General features: G+C 50.5%; 1 pseudogene; it reads right to left on the bottom strand.

Annotated features, from left to right (window-relative positions):
• Positions 1-3411: 3411 nt before the first annotated feature.
• On the bottom strand, positions 3412-4688 carry LOC112830282 (glyceraldehyde-3-phosphate dehydrogenase-like; annotated as a pseudogene).
• Positions 4689-9427: the final 4739 nt, after the last annotated feature.

The raw sequence follows: 9427 nt of genomic DNA, 5'->3' as shown, positions 1-9427 counted from the left end.
TTTCTGAGCTCTGGAGGGTGCAGGTGTGGAAAAAAGGTAAATGTTTCATTTGTTCACAAAGGAATATGTTATCAACTTGCCCTAAGTCGGCTGAAGATAAAAAGTTGTCTTCAGTCTGGAAAAACAAAACACATTTTAAAAGTCAGCAAAAAGTCATAAAAATTAGAATGCTCCTCCTTAGTTCATTCAGTCCCAGGTAATTGATTCTTGTTCTGCTTAGATACAGTTTTTTCACTAGTTCTGGAAATTTTTACCCAGCTCAGTTTTATGATCTTCATGTAGAAACTTGTACTAGTGGAAGATGAAACAGGGTTGCAGGAGGCTTTTATAAAAGCATCTGAGTAAAAGTAGGGATGACAGAAAGGCGTACAAATGCCCTTGATTACAGATCTGATGAGCGCTCAGGACAACACAATGAAGGAATTTGGTTATTTCTGTGACACACAACACTTCAAGATAATAACATCCCAGGACATCAGACTTCTGAGTTTCATGCAATTTTTAAAACATTTGTTCTAATGACATATCTACATAAATACATTCTCAGGGTGTCTAATATCACCTGTTCAACAATACTTCCATGTATTTTAACATACCAAATATGCCTGATTAGCTTAATTTCTCAAAAAATCTTTGAAATGCTCCAGGAGCTCTCTGGAAGACTTCAGTTAGATTAGAGTCAAAATACTTTATTTCATTTTTTTAAGAACCATATTGGGTTGTAACTTTACATTTTTAAAGATTTTATGTATTTATTTGAGAGAGAATGTGCACGCACAAGCAGTGGGGCAGCGGGGGGGGGGGGGGGGCTGGGAGCCTGCCATGGGGCTTGATCCCAGGACCCCAAGAGCATGACCTGAGCCGAAGGCAGATGCTTCACCTCATCACCGCCTGAACCACTCAGGGGCCCCTATTTATTTAAGTAAGCCCCCTGCCCCGCCCCGGGTTCGATCTCACAACCCTGAGATCAAGAGTCACGTGCTCTCCTGACTGAGCCAGCCAGGTGCCCCCCAAAGACTTGATTTTAGAACTTGATTTTAGGAAGTATTTCCAAACAAAACATTGAAAGGTTTGAACATTTGATTAAGTAGAATTACAAGTCATTATGAACGCATATCACATGTTCATTTCACCACAGTGACAATAAAGATGTCAAAGGCAAATGCAGGACCTTTCCATAGTTGGGAGCACAGTGTAGCTCCTCTAATATTGAGACTCAGTTTCCTTAAGTCATCAAAGACGTGGTAAACAGAGGAAATTATATTGCCAAAACATAGAATCCTTTGTATGAGGGAAGGGGGGATAACTTTCAAGGAAAAGAAAAACTTTTGTTTATAATTTTTCATGAAGAGCAGACCAACAGTTCCGGAAAACTTTCTTCTTTTAACAGAGAAAACGCAGCACCACTGAACCCTCTTGACTTACTTAATTGATCTTGTTTTAGCCGGTACTGACCACACAGGCACACGCCCTTCCAAAGATTCCTTCTCCATAAGCCTTTCAAACTTTCCTATTTACATGAAGATATTGTCCTAGTGCTGTAGTTTTAGAATGTGGGTGAGGTTTGGTGGGGTGAGGTCCAGAGCCGATGGCCAAGAAAGAATTCTTGAGACGTCTTTGGTGCAAAATGGTGGTTTTATTAAAGCCCAGGGACGGGACCCTCGGGCAGAAAGAGCTGCTGCCCCGGGCTGTGAGGGGTGATGGATTATATACTTGGGAGTTGGGGGTAAGGAACAAAGGAGGTTTTCAAAAGAACTTTTATAGGCTAAAGACCACCTACAAGATACTGGAGACCTTGCTATTGTCAAGTTAAGGTTGTTTTTCCCTCTAGTGAGGCATTAACATTAAGCCAGGAGGGACATTATACTCTGCCCACCTCAAGTACTTCTCAATGGGCTGGAGATTACAAGGACATTTAGTTCATTTAGTTTTATCTACATTTCCTTCTGGAAGTTAGGTTATTGATAAGAATGCTTTTTTCTTGTAAATCACTAAAACCTTTGTAAACTGAGGGAGACTCAGGTCTTGCAGGACTGTAATCTCTACGTTGACCGTTTGTTTTTCCTTTCCTTAGCTTTCGGGCGGGCAGGAGTGCCTGAGAAGCACCACACAGATCCCACCAGGGAGTTGGGGGGAGGGGTTGTGGGGTGTCACCCTGTGCTTTGCCCTCAGCTTGCCTTCTGCTCCCTCACCACTAAGTCTGTCTCCAAACAACCAGCCTCACTTAGGACAAAACCACTTTCTTCTCCCTGAACAAAAAATACATTCCCACTCCTCATACCTTTTTTTTCCTGACAAATTTTGCAGGAGGTAACATGAATTTATTTGACTTCTGGTCAACACAAGCAGAAGAAAAGTCTATTTAATACCAACAATTCTAAAGACACGTCTCTTTTAATTGAACCAACAGCCCTAAATCTGCTTTAGGAGCGACTAGTTCCCAGATCACATGACTTGACCCCCCCCCCCCAGTTAGTTTTTGTCTGAGTTTTGGAGTGCCCCCTCTGCACCTGGACCTGCTTTCAGACCAACTAACTTGAGCTCTCGGCCCCCAGGTTCCTGCAGTCTCAGCTGGCGGCCGAGAGCCCACCTCCCATTTAGGACACGCACAGACGCACCCAGACGAGATAGCAAAAACCCCACTCAGGCCTGTGCACAGGACACCTTAGGCCCAATTTTCAAATACCTCTCTCTATTTTCCTTCCTCCGGAGGAACACGCCTCCCTGAAGTTTGCAGGGAGCGTCTCCTTTACCTCCGGGGGGTGGGGGGGCTCTCCTCTGCCGGCTCAGGGAGGCGCTAGAGTCTGGGCCCCTTTTAGCAGATTGCAGGGGTTTTTTTGTTTAAGATTTTATTTATTTATTCATGAGAGACAGAGAGAGAGAGAGAGGCAGAGGGAGAACCAGGCTCCCAAGGAGCAGGGAGCCCGATGCGCGATCCCAGGACTCCAGGATCATGACCTGAGCCGAAGGCAGATGCTGAACCATCTGAGCCACCCAGGCGCCCAGCACATTGCTGTTTAAAAAGGCCCCTTCCTCCTTCCTTCCCTTCAGTCTCAGGTGATTCTGAGCCGTGTTTACATTTTAAACATCTACAATTTTAAGGGACAGAGAAAGGATGTAAAAACACTTTTTTCTCTAGAGTTTCAGAGTAATTGCCAATTAGAATGTTTCCTCCTTTTTCTTAAGTACAGGACCATTTTGTTCCAATACCCTGGTCTTTTATAAAACCCGCAACATTCTGAGGGGAGCAGGTGAGGTGTGGGGATGGGAAAGGCCTGTGGGCTTGGACTTGATCTCAGGGCCGCATTTCTGGTTTTGTAGAGATTTGGAAGACAAAGACGGTTGTGCCTACTTCCCAAAGAACTGGATTAGGGCCTGAGTATCAAGAGACTGGCCCATCTTCTTAACTAATTTTTGCTTTCTTTTTTGGCTGGGTACAGTATAGTTTATTGATGGTACATGACAAGGTAGGGCTCCCCAAGCCCCTCCCCTTCTTCAGGGGGTCTGGGATGGAAACGGTGGAGGTCGGGAGATTCTCAGGGTTTTGGGGGATAAGTTGGGGCAGGGACTCCCCAGCAGCTGAGGGCCTCTCTCTCCCTCTTGCTCTCGCTGGGGCTGGTGGTCCACGGGGCTCTTACTCCTTGGAGGCCATGTGGACCATAAGGTCCACCACCTGGTTGCTGTAGCCGAATTCACTGTCATACCAGGAAATGAGCCTGACAAAGTGGTCGTTGAGAGCAATGCCAGCCCCGGCATCGAAGGTGGAGGAGTGGGTGTCCCTGTTGAAGTCGCAGGAGACGACCTGGTCCTCAGTGTACCCCAGGATGCCCTTGAGGGGGCCCTCTGACGCCTGCTTCACCACCTTCTTGATGTCGTCGTATTTGGCAGCCTTCTCCAGGCGGCAGGTCAGATCCACGACGGACACGTTGGGGGTGGGGACACGGAAGGCCACGCAGTGAGCTTCCCGTTCAGCTCAGGGATGACCTTGCCCACAGCCTTGGCAGCGCCAGTGGAAGCAGGGATGATGTTCTGGGCAGCCCCTCGGCCGTCGCACCACAGCTTCCCAGAGGGACCGTCCACGGGCTTCTGGGTGGCAGTGATGGCATGGACGGTGGTCATGAGGCCCTCCACGATGCCGAAGTTGTCATGGATGACCTTGGCCGGAGGAGCCAAGCCGTTGGTGGTGCAGGAGGCATTGCTGACAATCTTGAGGGAGTTGTCATACTTCTCGTGGTCCACACCCATCACGAACACGGGGGCGTCGGCAGAGGGAGCAGAGATGATGAGCCTCTTGGCCCCGCCCTTCAAGTGGGCCCCAGCCTTCTCCATGGTGGTGAAGACCCCAGTGGACTCCACAACATACTCAGCACCAGCATCACCCCATTTGACGTTGGCGGGCTCTCGCTCCTGGAAGATGGAGATGGGCTTTCCATTGATGACAAGCTTCCCGTTCTCAGCCTTGACTGTGCCGTGGCATTTGCCATGGGTGGAATCATACTGGAACACGTAGACCATGTAGTTGAGGTCAATGAAGGGGTCATTGGTGGCGACAATATCCACTTTGCAGAGTTAAAAGCAGCCGTGGTGACCAGGCGCCCAATACGGCCAAATCCGTTCACTCGGACCTTCCCCATCGTGGCTCAGGGACGCGGCTGGCACTGCACCAGAATTCGCGGCTGTCTGTCGAACGGGGAGGAGCAGAGAGCCTGTTGTTGTTTTCTATCAGACAGATTTTTAGCTAAAATGAGAATCAAAAGATTTATATCTTTATGTGTGTGTGTGTTTTTAAGATTTTATTTGAGTAATCTCTACACCCAATGTGGGGTCTCAGCCCACAACCCCGACCTCAAGAGCCACAGGCTTTACCGACAGAGGCAGCCCAGTGCCCCAGATTATATCTTTGAAAAGTCTGTATGAAGCATTTTAACAAAAGCCTTCTTTCTGGGTACACAATTGAACCCTGGCTTCTGTTAGCTTCTGAATAACTGGCCTTTGGAAGATCATTCGTCGGAGGGCCTAGGGGAAATCGTGCTCCTGTTTTCTCTGTGAAGAAGAATGAGTGACTAGTCGTTAATCTAATTTCTCTCTAAGGTTGGTAGGATATTTTGAAAGCAGAAGTAAAGGGGCTTTGTAAGTTAAAAGCTGGGTTGCGGTCTGGGGGGCTCTCTGGCGGTGGGGTTCCGGGACACAGTGGCCAGCAGAGCCCGAGCACACACCCTGGGCCGCAGGGCCAACGACAGTCTCCCGTCCTCCTATTAAATTCGTTTCCTGGCTTTCAGCATTTACCTGAGCAACCTGGACATGTTGAACCTAGAGGTTACTCAAGTGTTCAAAGGGAAGTTAAAACAGGTAGATGAGGCTGAGTTTTAAGAAGAGGAATTTACATTGAATGTGATTTATTTTTTAAGTCTACTTTCTGTTCTTTCATCCTGGCAAGGGAGTCCCTTGGACCAGCCATTACACTAATGAGACACATTGAGACCCCTCTAAAAAGGAAGTTTTGCTTTCAAGTGTAGCCAATTTGAAGGCTCCGTTATCTGGCCATTGTTGAGTAGGATCTATTAACAGGAACTCAAACCGATAAGCCTTTTAATGGCTTAGCCAAAGACGCCAAGAGGTGTCCAGATTGGGCATAGAAGATGCAGCCCCCACGATCCAAAAGTTTATTCTCAAAATTGGTCTAAGAAAGCAGAGGCTTCGTGGCCCAGGTGGTAAGGGCCATGTGGTGAAAACAGTGTCTCTGGTCCCTGTGACCTCCACCCGCAGACCTGCTCATCTGTGACACCGGGCAGGTGCCCCCGGAATGCGACTCTCCAGCACTAACAAGCAGCGGAGGTTGAGACCACAAACGTTCTTACGTTCCTACGGGCTGACGCTCTCATGGCAAACAGTCCGAGAGTGGGCCCGGCCAGGGGAGGCAGGCTGCGGTCCCAAGTCTACTCCACAGGCCATGCAGGTGCACCTGGCACGTGCATCCTCCAGGACGGGGAGACCAGACGCCACGTCCTCACTCACGCCTGGGGTCTCTTGGGGCCACACTAAGACCAAGGACAGATGTGCCTCGGGGTTGGGGACCGTGTGCTGTTTTACAGCGTACCTCACTGCATGGAAGTTTTCTTGAGGTTGGCAGGTCACCTACTGTCAACATAATCCGTTCTGTGACCAACTTATCCTACCCCGGCGTCGTCTTGAGAGGGCGAGCCCTCTAACAGCTGGGCCACCACGTCTGTGGCGTTGGCTTCCATGACGTCCCTTAGCAACAGCCTTGATCCCACAACAAAGTGTCCCAACAGATGGCGGGCTGGCGGGAACGTGAACTCACCGGTCTGTGGGGCCGGCTCCAGCACTGGCAGCGAGGGCCTGCGCCCACGTTCTGCCCCGTGAGAATCCCTTCTCGTGACAAACTACATAAAGGACACACACAAAGGAAAACAAAGAGCAGCTCTGGGCGGAAGCGGATCAGAGAAACCAGAGTACTCACCAAATCTAACCAGGGTCGCTAGGCCCGAGGAGCTAGTTCCACAGGTACTTCCTCCTGCGAATCTGAATTTAGGAGAAGACAAGGACTACCACTCCCCTCACCCCATCCGACGCCGCAGACAGAGATTCTGGGAGGCTCACGTGGAGAGAAATCTGACCTTCTGCCGGCTGGTGCTTTCCAGCTATCCCGGCGTCTCTCGGCTGCAGTCATGTCCGGGGTGAGCGGACTGCAGCGAGTTCAAAGATCTTGCCGACTACCCCATCGGTCAAGGAGCAAGAACCCCCGTCCCTTTCCGGGTGCTTCTGGCTGGACTAAGAGTCACACGGACATGAGCCAGATTCACGGGAGGAAGTCGAATGTAATGGGGTGCGTGCAGGGAACCCCCACACACGTGGAGGTTCCAGAGACCCTCGGGCGCAAGGAGGTCCCTGTGTCATCGTGAACTCAGGAGAAGGGGCTGGGGGTCTGGGACGTCAGAGGGAAGGAGCGCGATGCCCAGGAGGGTGAGAAAGTCAGTGTGTGGTTCACGGACGTCTGCTGCCGCCGGGACGTGGTGGGCCGCTGGGACTCTGACAGGCCCTGCTCGGGCCCCCCACCCACCGCCCGTCCCCCTGACCTGGTTCCCCTCGGGGCGGTCACCCACGCCGGCCGCGCTCCTCCTGGAGCAGGTCCTCTATCGGAATTCTTCTTAGGCGGTCGCGGGGGAAGGAAAGAGCTGGTCCTGAGGCTGCTGGGTAGTCTTCCTGTGGAAGTGGCCCGTCCTGGGGCTGCCCACGGGGGCCCCAGCAGTAGAAACTCTGGAGAGGCAGAAAAAATAGGAATGTAGTTAAAAGTCACTGTCTCCAGAGGCGTCAGACACAGACAGTGTCCAGGTAACAACTGTCCACAGAGGCGTCCGAGGTGGACAGCGTCCAGGTGACCAAAGTCCTCAGAGACGTCCGACGTGGACAGCGTCCAGGTGACCACTGTCCCCAGAGGCGTCCGACGTGGACAGCGTCCAGGTGACCACTGTCCCCAGAGGCGTCCGACGTGGACAGCCTCCAGGTGACCACTGTCCCCAGAGGTGTCTGATGTGGATGGTGTCCAGGTGACCACTGTCCCCAGAGGATCTGATGTGGACGGCGTCCAGGTGACCACTGTCCCAGAGGCGTCCAACGTGGACAGCGTGAAGGTGACCACTGTCCCCAGAGGTGTCCGACACGGACGACATCCACGTGAGTTCTGCGGAACCTTCGCAGTCTGGGTGGTCCCTGTGCTCCGAGGCTGCAGTCACACAGAAGCATGTTACCAGTTCATCCTACAACATTGATGGGAGCCTGAAACTAAGGTCAGATGGTGACAGCATAGTAAGAAAAAACACTGGACCATTTTCACTGAGGAACGCAGGTGCAAAAATACTGAATCGAATGATAGCAAATTAAATTTTAAAGAAGATTTCCACCTCACAACCAAGTAGGGTCCCTCCTGGGGATGCAGGGACGGTCTAATGACATACTTACTAAAAGCTTAAGAAGAAAAATATTTGATCATCTTCAGGAATACTTGGATCAAAAAGCATGAATAATCATCATTTTAGAAGCAAGAATAATACACTAAAGCATACATGAGATAAAATACTCACCAAAAACAGGCTTCATAGGGCAGGAGGAGGACCAGTGCGTCCAAGCCCTTTATTCACTTCTGTCGGCTGCTCAGCACGGGGAGCCCCGCTCAGAGCCCCAATCTCCGGCCCTTCATCTACAGAGACGCAGGGTTTTAGCCCGCCACCACCAGGCCGGGGCAGTAACATGGGGGTCTCCATGTCCTGCTGGGCTTTGCGCCGGGCTTCCTCCCGAACCACCGGTGCCGTCTGGCCGTGTGGCTGCCCTCAGCTCCCACCTGTTTTCAAGGCCGGTACGTGGGCCTTTCCGGCAATTCCACGCACCCTCCGATTTTCCGTCTACATTTTCCTTTCCCACCTGCATCAGCCAGGGCTGGTTTCGGCTCCTTGCAACTAAGAAGCCTTCCTGGTAAAGCGTGTTCATCGGAAACCCACAGTAAATGTCACGCGTAACTGTGACATACCAGCGCATCTCCTTATGTCGGGGACAAGCCTGCCCGCCACCAGCGCCACTCCTGACGGTGAGGCAATGCAATCAGACAGGAAGGACGAATGACAGTTGTTCAAAAAAAATTTTATTTAAGATTTTATTTATTTATTTGAGACAGAGAGAGAGGGAGAGCGCAAGCGGGGAGGAGAGGCAGAGGGAGAGGGAGAAGCAGGCTGAGCAGGGAGCCCGATGTGGGACTCCATCCCAGGACCCCGGGATCACGACCCGAGCTGAAGGCAGTTGCTTCACCGATTGAGGCCCCAGGCGCCCGAGGGCAGGGGTTTTGTCTTTTGGGTTCATGATGTATGTTGAACCAGGCCTGACATTTGGTAGGTGTTCAGTTCATATTTGCCAAGGAAATCAATGGATTAACCAAGAATAATAAAATTGAAGACAATAAATGGAGAAAATCTGAACAAATAAGACGTCAATAAAATGTGTGCTGTAAGGTAAGCTTATAAAATCGGGGTCTTTCTCAAATACTAGCAGTAACTAGTTTGAAAGTGGAAAACTTCCCACTTGTAAGAGCACAAGAACAAAATACCTGAGATTAAATATAATGAGACTTGTTCAAGACACCAAGACATGGTTGAGTTTTGCAGGAAGGCATGAGAAGACATCATTCGTGATTGCAAAGACATGACGGGCTGGAGCTCCGGTTTGCTGAGAGCCTGAGGCCTCACCTTGGCCCAGAGAGATCCATGACCCTGCCTGAGCGTCCTGGCGCCTCGCGCACACAGCATTACAGCCTTTATTTATTTTTTTTACAAGGGTACATTTTACCGAAATAGAGCAAATTTGTGTACACAAAGTGACTCAGATGGGGGAAGACATGGGGTTCTGTGGGGGAGGCGAA

Source organism: Callorhinus ursinus, unplaced genomic scaffold (genome assembly GCF_003265705.2).
Source record: "Callorhinus ursinus isolate GAN/ISIS: 27379988/994484 unplaced genomic scaffold, GSC_fseal_2.0 scaffold58, whole genome shotgun sequence".
Lineage (NCBI taxonomy): Eukaryota > Metazoa > Chordata > Mammalia > Carnivora > Otariidae > Callorhinus > Callorhinus ursinus.
This window is presented reverse-complemented; position numbering and strand designations above follow the sequence as displayed.